General features: G+C 31.1%; 1 long non-coding RNA gene across 1 annotated transcript; it reads left to right on the top strand.

Moving 5' to 3' along the window:
• The first annotated feature begins 6,077 nt into the window (after window positions 1-6,077).
• Window positions 6,078-8,868, top strand: LOC115974069. The gene is made up of 3 exons (XR_004087834.1): window positions 6,078-6,108; window positions 7,853-7,934; window positions 8,727-8,868. It is a non-coding gene; the product is annotated as an uncharacterized LOC115974069 (long non-coding RNA).
• The last annotated feature ends 7,935 nt before the right edge of the window (window positions 8,869-16,803 follow it).

Here is a 16,803-nt window from a genome sequence, read left to right as displayed (position 1 = left end):
CCTCACAATATGATTTGTAGAGAGTGGGCTTGAAAAGCTAGCCGTTGGTCAAGTGGCGTTGTCCGGTCATGACTTTAGAGGAATCTACGTAGAAAAAGGGGATTGGGTATGAACATTTAAGCCCTGAGGCGTCGTACCCCGTGGGATGGAGCTCCTCGGAGTTGATCCGAGGACCTGTTGAGGTCTTCTCTCGGTTGCCCAACGACGGACTTTCTTCCATGAAGTTCGGTGTTCCTGAGATGTTTTCCCATGTCGTCTCTCTTTTTTCGGAGGTGGAAAAAGGGGCCTCCCTCAGATCTACTTACTTCCTTATTTTATACTAGCTTGCATTCATTGCCCTTCGTCCACGTGTAGGGTCAATCTTTACGAACACTGACATTTGTCCCATCAGTCCAATCCCGGAATTGTTGGGGATGGTTTGATAAAGCTGCAGAGTACGGTTCTGTCAGGCGTCGGGCCTTATCTAGAAGGGTAGTATGGATAACTTCCCCAAGATATTCTGGATTTCCTTACTAATTCGTCCCTATACCAGTTTTGCCCCTTTATTCTGGTGGGATTATGGATCTGCCGAGGACTAAACTGTCCTCAGCTGCTTCCCAAAAATTGTTTTGTGCTCTGCGTTGTAGAGCTTGGGCCACAGCTCTCCTCGGATTGGGCCTTCGGACGCTCTAAGGATAAATGGGCCTGGTCCACGAATTGTTGGGCCCCACAATAGTATAATCAAATCACTACAATATTATTACTGTCTTTCTATTTTGTATATAAAATAACTAAATATTACAATTTTTTTACTGGAAAAATTATTGAAATAATTTTTTTTATACATCGATTGTTGGGGTGGGGGATTTGAACCTTGGACATCTTTGTTAGAAATGTGGCAACCAGTTAAGTTACAAGATTCTTGGCTAAATTATTGAAATATTGGAAAAAACTAATAATAAGTTTCCCTGCCCATCGTGCGGGAACTCGGCTAGCACTAAAGAAATGAGAAGAGCATAAATTCCAAGCTATTGGACCAGGTATAATGCTATTTATGTATTAGTCTAATAAAAATTTTGAAAATAAAATGGCTCATACACCTTGGCAAAAGGGTTAGTCCTAGTAGCTGAGAAAATATTGTTTTAAATCCGCAATTTAAAAACTCAAACTAACAAAGTAAATATTGCAAGCAATATTATTGTTTCAAATCCAAAATAGTCACTAGACACATTACAATAAAAACAATATATACTGGTACTCAAGCAATGATAAACTAATTAGGCAAGCTACAATGAAACAATATTCTCCCTTGAAAGCATTAATCACCAAGAATCACTAAAACAATAAAACACGTTCCCTCTTGTGACTAGTAATCTTCTTCAAACTCAAAATCATCCATAAAATTCTCTTCATCAAGTGGAAGGGGTGTATCGACTATGGTTCCATCCACATCATTTCAAGCCCAATTTAGGTCGTCATTTGCATTATTAGGTGGATTTTCAATCACTGTATCATATGGCTCATTATCACAATAAATGTCTACATCATTATCTCTCAAATCGCCATTACCAACGTCGAACACATCCCTTGGTTTTGTTTTGACAACAACAAGCCAATCCTTGTCTCTTTCATCTTCAATATAACATACTTGTAAAGCTTGAGATGCCAAAATAAATGGGTCATCTGTCATTCTCTTCCCAACATGCATTAAATGTGAAAAATTGACAAGGGGAACCCAAATTCATCTATCTTATATCCCCTACCTGTATCAACGTCAACCCAATCACATTTGAATAATATGTATCTCAAATTATCATAATAATTCAATTCAATTATGTCAAACAAAACACCGTCAAGTTTTTTGTAGTGCACAAATATCACTTTTAATTTAATGTTCTCTTTCTTTGCCCTCTTTTTGACCGAACAGAGATCCAGTCAAGTGCTTCTACAAACTTTGAAGCCTAATTTATGAAGTGAAAAAAATATTAGACGCCCTCCTGTTTACAAACTGAGCTCCTAGCTAGCATCTACCGACCAATAACTTCTACAGCCAAAATGGCCATACATTACCTTTGGCGAAAATATTTGATGATTTACTATTGTTTGTAAAATAATTAGAGATTTACATAAAAAATAGTCACCAATTTTTTATGTAACTTGAGTTTCAGAAACTTGAATTCCATAAAAAATAGCATGGCAAATTTAAAGGCTAAGTTCCTGGAACTTGAGTTAAACAGCAAACTCGAGTTTTAAAAGAGTGATACATTCATATATATTTTTAAAATAGTGATAGATCGCCAAATATTTCAACCAACAGCGGTATTTGGCCATTTTTGCCAACTTCTACTATGCATTACTTAATAACATCACACATGTATGACAATGCAAGAAATGAAATACAATTGAATAGAAACGGGGTAAACTTTAATTTACCAAGCCTAACCTGCCTACAAAAGGAAGAAACTAGGCATGTAAAGAGTTCAAATTAAGAGTGAGATAGATAAAACAACATCATCTGAAAATTAGGCAAGTAAAATGCAAACTAGCCACTCCGTTTCAATTTGTTAACTATAATTAACAGAAAATGATCATATATTATACGCATCTTATTTTAGAAGTTACTATTATTTTTATATAGTAATGTGGAGAATGGTTATGTGATGTGCATGTGACCATTTTTGTCACGAATTATGATCCACATAACCCCATTTTATCAACTAAATGATATGATAATAGAGTGGTCTGTTTGTCCAAGCTTGTATTTTGGCTTATTTTGCTAAAGTCTCAATTCCTCTCTTTTTCTTTTTTCTTTTTTTAGGCGAAAACCATATTTTTGTCCTTACATTTTCACGCGATTTCCACTTTGGTCTCTAACTTTTATTTCCACCGACGCGTCTCGTTTTTGTCCCTATCGTTACATCAAAGACGGAAAATGCACACGTGACAAACGGAGTGTACTGTTGGCACACTAAAAGCTGACATAGCCATTAAAATAAATAAATAAAAAAAGTTATTTGGCATTAAAAAATGCCACGTCAACATTTAAATTTAAAAAAAAAAAACTAAATAAAAAAATTAAAAACTAAAAATCACATGAATTGAGATCTAAGTGTGTCTTAAACAAGAACACAAACCTAGGAATTAAAAAAAAAAAAAAAAATACCCGAGATAAAGCAACAACAGTACAAGCAAGATTGAACTTACTTTGAAGGAAAGCCTGGTACTCCTTGGAATCGATTGGAATATTTGGCAGAGGACTGGCATTAAACGACGTCGTCGAGCTCACCGTCGTGCTCATCATTCTGTTGTTGCTCTTGTTCGTGCTCATCGAGGAGGACGACGCAGTTGTGGTTTCGATCTCAGACGGTTCAACTTCGAGCTGGAGGAAGTGCTGGAAAGCCCACTCGAAAGCGCTGCAGTTCATCATTTTGGAGGATTCGTCGATTGTTTGCAATGGCGAATGAGCTGATGACAACAGAGCTTGTGGTGGTTGTGGGTGTTGGCGTGGATGTGGTGGTGGTGTGGATCTGTGGTTTGAAGATGTAATTTATGGATTTTGGGTTTATGATTGGGTTTTCTCTATGGTTTGTTGATGATCTATGGTCTAATTGGTGCTATGTTGATTTGTTGTTGATGTTGGATGATTTAGATGTTTTGTCGTTGATTTGGCTAGGTTTTGATTAACTGTTTTTTTTTTTTTTTAATTTCTGGGTTTGTGTTCTTGTTGTTCTTGTTCAAGACACACTTAGATCTCAATTCATGTGATTTTTAGTTTTTAATTCTATTTATAATTTTTTTTATTTAGTTAAAATTAATAATTTTTTTTAATTTAGATGCTGACGTGGCATTTTTAATGCCAAATAATATTTTTTATTATTACTTTAATGGCCACGTTAGCTTTTAGTGTGCCAACAGTGTACTCCATTTGTCACGTGTGCATTTTCCGTCTCTGATGTAACGGCAGGAACAAAAACGAGACATGTTTTTCAGGATAAGGACTAAAAATGGTGGAAATAAAAGTTAGGGACCAAAGTGGAATTGCATGAAAATGTAGGAACGAAAATATGGTTTTCATCTTTTTTTTTTTTTTTTTTTTTTTTAAATAAAATAATGTTATAACAAGTGAAAGAGTGGTGAGTTTTGAAACCTAATTTTCTTACAAAAAAGACCAATCAAACCTAATGACTTACAAGCCTCTTTTCTTTTATTGAGCCTATCTACACTTTTATCCAACTTAGAGCATTCACATCAAGGATTGTATAAATGATAAAATGTTAGAGAGATGTTACATCTACAATATTTTTACAACAAATCACAAGTGGTTAGTTGTTATTGGTTCAAATTTCAAACTAACGCTAAGATTACTTTTTTGCTCCAACAATTACAACTAGTAACAACTTGCCACTTAGGATTTGTTGTAAAAATATTGTAAAAATGTTGTAGACATATCATTTCTCAAAATGTTATTTAGACAACTAAAGCACTAAAATATGGCTCACAAAAAAGGTGCTATAGCTAAAAAAAATAACAACTTAGCTACATTAAGCTGTCATCTTTGATAACTTATGGTAACACAAAGTTAAAAATAAAAACTAATTTTTTATTCTACAAAGTTAAAAATAAAAACTAATTTTTTTATTCTACATCTCTCCTCCTTTGATTTAAAAACTATTTTCTTCCCCAACGTTTCTCTTTCCCTACTCTTTCTCTCTTCCTCCCCAACGTCTCTCAGACCTCTCGCTTTCTCCTTTTCCTCTCTTTTGTTCTCTCTTCCTTTCACTCTTTCTCTGATTTTCTCTCCTCTCTCACTCTCTTGGTTGTGTTGTGGGTGGTGGTTCTGATTGTGGGTCTCACTGTTGATGGGTTTGGCAGTGGTGGCTCCAGGAATTTTGTTTATGGGGTTCACTACAAAATTTTAATAAAAAGAAAACTTGAATATATTGAATTATCGAAAAAATAATAATAATAACACTACATAAAGTTTTACAAGTTTTCAAATTTTGAATGTTACATGATAGTTTATTATGAATATCTATTGCTAATGTGGGTAGCTATTGTATGAATTTATGATAATTTTATTTTGTTAAGTTTGTCTAACATTGTTATTTTTATACAGTTGTTATTATCTATTTGACTTTGTTTTCATAAAAATATTTTAGACTAAATGACTAATTTCAACTCATTGGCTCCGTATTAATTATTAATGTACACAATCAGACTTATTCATATATAAATTATACAGCCTAATCTAAATGTATATGTGTGTGAAACTCCCTCCTGGAGACTTGAACCCCGGCTCTTTTCCCCTACACCCCACAAGTATTTATACTTGTGGAGTGACCATTGTACCAAAGATGTGAGGTGGTAATGCTTGAACAATCATTAGTTTTACAATTGTTTTCTTGAATTTTACTACTTTATTACAAAAAGTTATTATAATTAATATGATAACAATACACACACATGTAAAAAAAAAAAAACCCTGTCTATTTCTTAATTATTAAATTATATAAAGTTATATTATATTTATATTGTACAAGCAAACATCCACACACATCATAATTTACACAAATATGTAATATTATAACAAAAAGTAATATACACAATTAATATTAAACACACTCACATACATATAATATAAATTTATAATAATAATAAAAAATTACACTTACAATTCACAAACACTTACTCTTTATTCGGTTTCTCAAAAAAAAAAAAAAATTACTCTTTATTCTTAAAGTCGAAAATCATATTATCTATATATATATATATATATATAAAACCGAAAACTCTGCTAGCACCACAATTTTCCACATTAGCACAATACAACGTTTAAAAATAAAAAATAGAATTAAAAAACTTTTTTTTTAACCCAATACTTATCTTTAAAAAAACTTTTTTTTTTAACCCTATACTTAACTTTAAAAATAAACAAAACTCAATACACACAAACGCAAACTCAGCACGCAGGTTTGCTCCTCTCTTCACGCTGCCCCTCATTCCTTTCTCAGAGCATCCCTCTTCTCTCAGTCTGGCTCTATCTATACATAGCCTTTGCTGCCTCAAGTCTTGACCTCTAATTCGTACGTTTTTGTACTCCTATTTGGCTTAAGTCTTGACCTCTAATTGGTATGTTTTTGTAATCCTATTTGGTTCATAGCCTTTGCTGGCTCAAGTCTTGACCTCTAATTTGTTTCTCTCTTTTCATAGTCAAGTCAAGGTATTTTATAGATTACGAAAATTACAAAAAAGATTGCTTAGAGTTTTGGATCTTACGGAATTACTAATTTTTTGCTCCAATTTTGTTTTAGGCCTTTTTGTTCTGTTAGGGTTTTTCGGCAATTTAATTTTGATTCGTACTACAATATTCAAATAAAGTTCTCAGAAAACTATCCTTATTATCTGAATCAGATCAGGTGCTGTGTTTATAGCTTTTAAATTGCGTCTTTAATAGCACTGGAATCTTACTGTGTTAGTCTTGACTGTTTCACTTAACTTGAATTGTGTATTGCGTTGCTTTAAATACAAATTTTGTATTTGTAGAACCAAATTTGTATTGGGTCTTTGTTTTTAAATGGTTTATCACATTCTGTTTACAACTAAACTATGTATTGTTGTTTTTTGGTTTTACAATTTTTGATATATTTTGAGATTCCCCCCTTCTAACTCTTCTGCTTTCTAGAAAATTTTTTTTTGGAGAAACTTCTGCTTTCTAGAATGGTAGACAACAATGCTGATAAAATGTGTATAGTGAAGAAGTTTTTTGAAAACTATAATGGAAAAGGGGCAATTGCAATATATTGGAAACATGATCTAATTTAAAAAGGAAGAAAAATAAAAACAGCACTACCTTACAAGCTGGGATACTAAAAGGGATACTAAAAGATGTTAATCTACCCTCAAATTACATGGCAGATATATACAACATCATCTGAATGTGTAGAATTTGTATTATAAAAAGGGAGTCAGAACCACGACCTAAAAAATTTCATAGCAAACATCAACTGCCAATTAAAACAGCTGATAAATATTCAATACGATCTTAAACATATAGGCATTTTTCTAAACTATGTGTCAGACTTACAATCTGCAGATTCTCTTAACCACTTTTTAAACTTGAGTTACCTCTGAAACTTTGATATACTTTTTTACTTAAGTTTTCAAAACTTCCAACTTTTTTATTAAGGTGAAACTATGGAAACTTCAAAGTTGAACCATACAGCCTGCAGAGCTGTCTGATAGTAAATATGCTTCTTTTGGGGGTTAATAAAAGAGCTTTCCTGTTAGCTGCATTGTTTAGACAAGAAACTAATAGGCCCAGGCAAGCCTGATAAGAACTGGGAAAATAGTTCTTTACAATCAGTTATGATGGTTGTGTGTTAAGGGATGTGTCAATGAGTGTAAAGGTTAGAATTTTTGATATATTCATTAGGTTTTGTAGAGATAGTTGACCTTTGAGTGAGGGATGGACTCACTAAGAAGCTGGAATAACCTCCTGTAGATGGGTGGGATACTGGGATGTCATTTCAAATTCTGAGGCATTTTGATTTTTCTTCCAGTTACTTTATTGCTTTTTTTCCTGGCTTTGAGAGACCCTATTCCTTCCCTTTCCTTTACTCAAATGTCATTATCTTTAGCATCTATATCTAGCATAGCAAAGTTGGATTATTTACCTCTATATCGTACATGTCCACAAGATACTATGCCCTCTGATGTAGACCTCTCTTTGTTACTGTGAAGGTTCCTTTGAAACTTCAATATTCAATAGTGTGCAAATAATGGGCCTGAATGGAATGGCCTTTTTACCACAAATATAAGTTTGTATGTAGACAATTGTACTTTTTTTTTTCCTAATGAATCCCGTGTATTGCAGGAGAGTATAACTTATCGTCAACAAGTGGAACAAGAGTTTATATTGATTTGGACATTCCTGAGACTACTAAATTCAAAGATCAGTAAGTGCTTTGTTTTGGATTCACATTTTTAATTTATTTATAGTCTCTACAATACTGCTTAAAGCATCAATGCAAGCCGTATTGTGAAAACTGATGCATGGCACCATGTTTGGTGGGTAATAGGTCTGCAACCACAAATGGCCACATCTGATTGAAATAGTAGGTTTACTCATAGGATTACACTTTCTCAAACATAGTTAGCAAGCAAAAAAATTATAAAGTCCCCACCAAACTAAATGATTGGTTTAATAATTTTTTCCTCACATCGAGTAAAGAATATAAATGATTGATAATATATTTTTGATCACTAATTTTAGTTTTGGATTAAAATAATAGATCTATGTGTTAGCCCAAACATCATGAGAAACTTTATATTATAAGGTGTTAGTTCTGGACTTTGTGATAGATCTATGTATTGTAAAAAGAGGTGACTCTTATAGTTGATCCTCCCATGATACATACATATATTGCCTTTATCATGCAATTCATGTTTATGTGCAAAGCTCATGTTTCATGTTTTCTTACAATATCCCCTTATGCTTTATTTATCCAACTAAGAAATCCTATGATCTCTGAACCTTTACTTCAGAAACTCAGAGCAAACATATTTCCATAACCTTTAACTTTCTGCTTTCTTTAGTTACCTATTGTAATGTTTCCCTTTAACTTTTTATTTTATTTTATTTTTTTAATATAGATATTTAAAAAAGTGACAAAATTACCCTTTTGAAAGGTCATAATACTATACCATGTCTATAATACTATGTCTAATATCTTTATGTAATATAATAGGCTTGTGGAAAATAACCAACCAATAGTACAAATGCCAAAGCAATTTAAACCACAAGTGACAATTCAAGAAGAGATGAACATCAACAGAAGTAACACAAGCAACCAAATGATTCTGTGGTGTATATGTCATTTGAGAGTGGTGCAACAGTGTTACACGAGCAAATGACTAAGGCTATTTGTGTCATTTTTTTAATCTAGAAAAATGTATATTTTGTTATTATTTGATGGCTGTTACAATTCTAATGTCACATTATTTGGAGGTTCATCTTAATTTTTATTTATTTTTAATTAAAAAAAATTGTTAGCATTCTCGTGCATCGCACGGGTTAGCGACTAGTATATAATAAAAGTTGGGCTTAGAAGCTGTGATTGCGCCACGTGACTTCACCAAATTGTAGAAATTTTATTAGATTTTTAAATATATATATATATATATATAATATACATCTCTATCAATTTTTTAGATAAATACAAAAACTTAATTGTTGTTGTAGGGTTAAGGGCTCAAATTATATATTGGGCCTAGGGCCTTGGTCGAGAGCATGAGCAGTCCGAGGAGGAACAAATGGTAATGAATGATTTAGGCTAAGAATTTAATGAGCAAGATACGAATGGGAAGTCGGTCCAAGGAGGAATAACTCCTCGAATACGATAAGTACAACTCAGATATGTATTCCAACAATCAGGATGACCTTCCAAGAAACTCCATTGATAGGGACGTGCATCATGAATATACGAAAAGGAGGGGAACCCAAAAATATATAAGGAAAAACTGCTACCACCGCATTGAATGCACTGTAGCTACTTTTTTTGCCTCATTTATGTGGAGAAGACCCCTGAACAGTACTGCCTTAACTACCACAACTCACAGAAAGCCAAAAAGGATGTCTGATGGGACAGGTACTCAAATAAAGGCTCAGATGACCAGCAAAGTGTAGGATCAAGATGATCTAAAGAGAACTATAAAATGTAAGGGACTTTCCATGAGGAAGGGATTGGAAAAATAAAGAAAGAATACTGTAGTAATCAAAATTATACCTGTACCCAACTGTTATTGATTTGTATGACAAAATACCTCCTCGGACAGTGAATTCATTCAGATCTATTTTCTTTTTTCTTACTTGATCATCTTTTAAATCCATACTAGCTGTTGTCAAATTCATTAAGGTTTAGTTCTTCGATCCACTCTCTACAAATTTATTGTACTGGGCTTATTAGGCCAAAATCTCATACATCTAGAGCTTGGGCTGCAAAACATGTCCCTACAGTTGTTATCTTTTGTTTAAGTTACATATACTTTTTAATTAAAGTGTGCATCTTGGGCAAATTATTTGTTATTATTAGAATTTTGTCTACTACTTTATCACCTCTTTGAATAAGCCGTTGTCATTCGACCCACTCTCTACAAATTTATTGTACTGGATTCATTAGGCCAAAATCCCATACATCTTGGGCTTGGGCTGCAAAACATGTCCCTACAGTTGTTATCTTTTGTTTAAGTTACATATACTTTTTAATTAAAGTGTGCATCTTGGGCAAATTATTTGTTATTATCAGAATTTTGTCTACTACTTTATCACCTCTTTGAATAAAGTTTGGTGAACTCAAAAACTTAATAATATGTCAATCTCTTCTTTGGATAGACTTCTCTTAAGGGAAAATAACACTTTGGATAGACACAAATGCCTAATAGTGTATTACAACTAATCAATTATATTGAAGATTAACAAAAAAAATCAATTTCTAATATTTTTCTGTAATTATTTTTTCCTTCACGTTTTTTCATTTCTAATACTTTTCTTTTCTTTTTTCTCTTCACTTTTCCTCCTATTTTGGTTAATCTATTATGCTTTTTTTTAGTAAAGGATAGAAGGTTTTTTTGATAGATGGATAAAAAGTTCATCTATTGAAGTCTATCAACTTCTTATTAATTTTCACTGTCACATGGCTACTTCAGCTTTCTTTTAATATATATATATATATATATATTTTTTTTTTTTTATATATAAACTCTAAACTTCACCTTTATATCTTTTTATCAACTCTCTCTCCACCATTAATTATCATTCTCTTATAATTCCTAAATAGAAAATTTTATACATTCCTTGCCTCCTTTCAACCCTTCCACTTTTTTCTTTTTTTAAAAAAAAATTTTATTTTTCAGTGTTGAATATTCGGTATAACTTCATTGATCTTTTTGTAACGTACAGGGAAGAACAAGTGCTTTTGTGGGACAAACTCGCTGTGGCAATGGATAGCCTCGTGATTCTCATTGTGGCACTGCGCAATTGTAAAAATAACTCCTACCTCTGTCCACATATTCAATGTTAGAGGTATGTATTTTCTTTTTTTTTTTTTTTTTTTTTTTTTTTTTTTTTTTCATATAAGAAAGGTACTTCAACGTCCATGAGTTGGACTATCTTGCCGACAAAAAAAAAAACCTAACAGGTAATTTTGATTCTACATAATACATTGCTATTTTCATATCTAACATAAAAAATTTGATTCTACATAATACATTACTATCTTCATAACTAACAAAAATTACTGAAGCCAATACACTAAAAGATAGAGGTGGTGGGAAAAAAATGGGCAAACCTAATATTGATTAATATATTTTTTAGATTTGACACATTATATCAAGAGAAAATATTTTAATTAATTGTTCAACAGAAATTTTTATGCAAGAGGGAGAAAATATATTATTTTTTTGGATATATTTGTGGAGGCCATTATTAGAAATATATGTTATATATAATATACGAGTATGCAATTCTTTCTTTTGAAATATATGGTATGCCTTTTTTTTTTTTTTTTTTCTCCTTTTTTTTTTAGTAACAACATTATATGTCTATAAACTTCTAAATGTAGACAATTAATGTTTGAATGTCATAGATAAACTATATATGGTTGTCTTCTACAACTCTTCAAAGGTGTAGGGGTTTTAAATTTAAGGAAAATGTTAGTACAACAGTACAATTTTAAAATTAATTATTTTTGATAGCTAAGTTTATATTTTCTTAGTGTCAAAATTTTATTTATTTATTTATATTTTTCTCAATTAAATTAGAAGTTGTGCATATTATGAGTATAATATATTTTCTTTTTCTTCTCGATCGTTTCTTCTATACTCTATTGATTCTTTTGACCTTTTCAGGTACTTTCCTTGAGCATTACATTAGTTCTTTATTTAAAAGATGAAGCTTCCATTTTTACCGGATTGGTATATATGTAACCCTTGCAAGCATATATGAATTTTTTTTTTAGAAGAAAACATGCATGAAATTAAAATTTATTCCAAAGTGTGCTCACACAAACATGCTTTCACTCTTAGTCCTACAATATCATTATATTGCAGCTCCATTAGATGCACAACTCAAATGGATCACCAACTATTATGCATGTGTAAACATGATATATAAGTAAGTAAATTATATTTATCTATAAAATGAAAAATAATAATCTAATTATTTTTTCTATAAATTTTTTATTAGATTTTTAAAATATATATATATATATATATATTTTGTTCTTATCCTCTTCTCCTATAATTTCTAAGTTGATAAAAATTTCAATTTGAATACAATCCAAAAATTCTTCATCTAATATTTTTATTATTGATTTATCTATAATTTCTAAGTGATTTATTTAATTAGCAATAGGAGATTTATGAGTTCTAGCATTCTAGGGGATTAGAATTTTGGTTTCACACTAATAGTTCATATCAACGTTAATTTAATGCGCGTATACAACTACTAATATCAACCTTTAAATTTTTTTTTTTTTTAAAACAACTTATGGATAGACACAAAATTATAGTTGTTCTTATCGATTTTTTTCTATACATCTCTATCAATTTTTTAGATAAATACAAAAACTTAGTTGTCGTTATCTTTTATTTAAGTTACATATGATTTTTAATTAAACCGTGGTTTCACCAAATTGCAAAAATATTTTTAGATTTTTCAATAAATTCATTCACTTAAGTTTTTAGATAAATTTTTTTTTTATTTTTTTTATTTTTTTTTTATCTTTATCAACTTCTTTGGATAAAGTAACAATAAGTGTTCTAATGAACTTTTTTTTTCTTTTTTTTTTTAATATATATATATAGATAAAGTAACAATTTTACTAGCTTACGTTAGTATTTATTTATTTATTTTTTGGAATAAACAGTTATCCTACATCATCTATTTCCTAATAATAAAGTAAAAAATTTAAAAGTATTATTTTTTCTTCTCAAAATTTTCTTCTTTTGGAATAAATAAAAAAAAAGCTAATATTTATTAACTTTAACGTAAACTTAAAAAAAAAAAAAAAAAAAAAATCTAATAACAATCTAATAACATTAACTATTTTTTTGGGATAAAGTAAAAAAAAATATATATATATATATATATATATATGTAATTAACATTGTAAGGACACGATTTTCACGACCCAAGGATGGTGTTGGGCTAGTGTGTAAAGGGCCCAAACAATATGATTTGTAGAGAGTGGGTTTAGAAAGGCATGACATTGGGCGCTGGGCGGTAGTTTGATCCGGATTTTCATGGAGACCCATGCGTAGGTGAATTTGGCCTGAAGGATCCTATCTTACATGGATGGGGTTTGAAAGGTCCGTCTCCTCGGACTTAGTCCGAGTAGCGTCTCCTCCTTCCCCATTGGTAGTAGTGTCTGCCAGCCCCCCTCCTTTTGGGCATCCCCCCTCCTTTTATATTGGTATTTTCTCCCGTTCCTCAGATACGTGTCAGTTTCTCCTTACTTGGGGTGGTTACTCGTCTTATCAACCCTCACGTCGGAGTGGTTGGGGAAGAGCTGGATAGCAGGGTGTGAGTATGGGTTTGTCAGGCGATGGGCTCCACATTAAGGTGTTGGCAGCCTTTTCCCCTGTGCTGCTCCTGTGCTGAATCTGTCCTTTCCTTTGGGCATTTTGCGAGATGTCGGGCATAGAGTCGTCCTCGGCCACACCCTTGGGCCTTTTAAGGAGCTTTTATTATGTGTCCCTGAAGATAGGACTCCTCGGCCTGGGCTTTGGGCCCTTAATGTGAAGTGGCCCGGGATTCCAGTTTTCAGGCCCCACAAACATAAACTTCATAAACTTCTTAATTACGTAAACTCATTTTACTTGCTGTTCTTATTAAGTTATCAACTTCTTCACAACTTAAAAATTATTTAATATAAAAGTGGGGGTATATATACTGTTTGGTATATTTTTCCCTTTTCCTACCGTACGATTTCTTGATGTATTCTTTCCTTCTCATACTTACCTTACCTATGAAACTTGCATGTATGTATTTGCCTTCTTCTTTTGTTTTTTCATAAAATTCCCTTCTTTATCTTTTTTTCATCAAATTGAATATGTTTTGTGTGCGGGTGGCCTTTTGTTTAAGTTATTTTTGTTAACTTTGATCTAATTTATATGCTTATTATGGTCTTCAGAATCAATTGTATATCTTCCATGAAAACTAAAAAAATTAATTTTAACAAAAATCTTATTCACTTTTTGAAAGATCTGTTTTTCCAATATGTTTAGATCCCACAGGTAGCCGTGAGACCAAGATTTGAGCATCCAAAACTATAATAATGAACATCACTCCACAGAGAATGGAGACAAAAAATTGATTAAATATAAAGAGGGTGATGTAAAAACAATGGATATTTAAGGTGATGTGAAATCTCCATGACTTCGCTGCTTCCTCCTTGCTATCAAAGTTAATTCAATTTTCTTGTGAGTATCTTTACTTTAACTCTAATTCCAAATTTTTTTAATGTTTAGAAATTAATATTCTTTGTAATTATTTAATTCAGAGTTTCTTTGTGTCGATATATTTATGTGTGTGTTATTGTGAATTCTCTTTCAATTTTTTTTATCTTATAATTTTAGGTAGTTTTAATTTGTAAATTTGGGATGATTGCTTGGAGTTAAAGTAAAAATATTAGGTCAATTTTAATCATAATTCATGCAATAGTAGGGTGTTAGATGTTGATATTAATTTTATGCTTATTTACATTAATTAACATAAACATCTTAGCATGTTTAGTGTTGATATTAATTTGATACTTTGATATGCAAGCGCTTCATTATAATTAAATATAAATGTTATTATGCCGGTATGTTACAATTATTATTTGTTGTTCCTCACCCTATTTCACCATAATTGGTATTTGAATAAGTAAAAGTTATCTCTTAATCTGATCGGGTATAGCATTTCTCATCAATCATTAATTAGTATTTCTCAATAAAATTATTCATGTTATAAGTTTATGACCAAAACTGTGCAAAGCCCAATTCATTTACTACTAAAAGCTTTTAGAAATTTAAAATTTGCCGTAGTCTTTAAAATATTTTTACTATTTTATTTGTTATTAAATTTAATTGTATTATCAAATATATATATATAATTCTTTTATTTAACCGTGCATAGTACTGTACAAAACTTAAGAGAGAGTGTGCAAAAATATATTTTTAAAAATAAATTAAAGTATTAAGCTAACAAAAACAAAAATATATATTTTATATATATAGCTTTTTATTTTGAAGCCAGGGGTTCATTTCTGAATTTGCTTTAGCACCGCCCCGGGTTTGGGTGTAGTTTTCTGGGTTCATGATGTGGGTTTGAAAGGTGGGTGGTAGGTGGTGGCTTGGATTTCGGTGGTTACATTTTTGCTGTGGGTTTCGATTTCGGTGGTATCAGTTTTGCTATGGGTTGGGTTTCAGTGGTTACTGATTTGCTATGGGTTTCGATGTCGGTGGTTTGGGTTTTCCAGTGGGTTGGGGTTCGATGGTTACGATTTTGCTGTGGGTTTTGATTTTAGTGGTTTGGGTTTTGGTGGTTTCGGTTTTGCAGTGGGTGGTGGCTTGGGTTTTGGTTTTTCAGTGGATAAGATGGTGGGGGGTGGCGGCGGCGTGAGTGGTGGGAGAAGAAAGATACACAGATAATGAGAGAGGAAAAGATGCAGATGGTGAACAAAAAAGAATTAAAAAAATAATAAAGAAATGATATTTTAATGAAGTATTAAAAATATAAAAAGGGAATTATAAAGTGGAATATTAAAATAAGAGTTAGGTTCAAGTTACACATGATGTAATTCTAAGTAATGTTACACCATTCAATAATTAGTTATTAAATTCATATTTTAAGAATCTCACCGTTAAATTACATGTTCTATATATGTTTAACATGCATGTCAATTTTCATGCTAATCAGATGTTATATACCTTGTGATTTATAAACTCATCTTTTATGAATTATTTTAAACTACAAAAATTTGAATTTAAACAACTGATTGATAAAATAACTATTAATCTTTGATCACCGTGAAATTTTGCAAGTATGGAAAGTATATGAATATAATGTAATCCAATGGTAGATTTGTCCAAATTCGCATCTAATAATAAATTATTAAGTGATATAATATCGCTTAAAGTTACACTTGATGTAACTTGAACCCAATTCTTAAAATAAATACATTAGTATTTTGAGTTGTTAAATACTATAGTTTTTAGAATTCTTAATGATGCTGTATTTATTAAATAAAAGAAAAAAAAAAGTAGTCTGAGAAAGTTCTAAACACACTCTAATAAGTCAATGAAAGTGAGCTATCTCACAAAAAAAAAAAAAAAAAAAGCAATGAAACGAAACTCATTAAAATAAAAATTACTGACCCTCATATTATTAATATGAATCCAAATTTGGTAAGAATGAGCATAAAATCTATGTTTTATAAGATATTGAGTTATTGACATATCAATTTTTTTTTATATAAAATTTAATATATTTTACCATACCTAATAATATTTCAATATACTCCTAGTTGGATTGGATTTTAATATAGATATTATAATTGATTGAGTGTGAATACGCTTGTTTTTTTTTTTTTTTTGAAAGATGTTATGCTTATTTTGATATATTGATATGGCAAATTAGGATTGAAGGGTGTAAAAGTTCTACACCACATTCGTATAGAAATTTAATCTCTACTAATATATATTCAATTACTGCTAAGAGTCTTGTAACTTAACTGATATCCTTATATCATAATGTTTTTAACCAAAAATCTAAATTTAAATTCA

Source organism: Quercus lobata, chromosome 2 (genome assembly GCF_001633185.2).
Source record: "Quercus lobata isolate SW786 chromosome 2, ValleyOak3.0 Primary Assembly, whole genome shotgun sequence".
In the NCBI taxonomy this organism is placed as follows: Eukaryota; Viridiplantae; Streptophyta; class Magnoliopsida; order Fagales; family Fagaceae; genus Quercus; species Quercus lobata.
The sequence above is the reverse complement of the archived record's forward strand: the minus strand, read 5'-3'. Positions and strand labels throughout refer to the sequence as shown.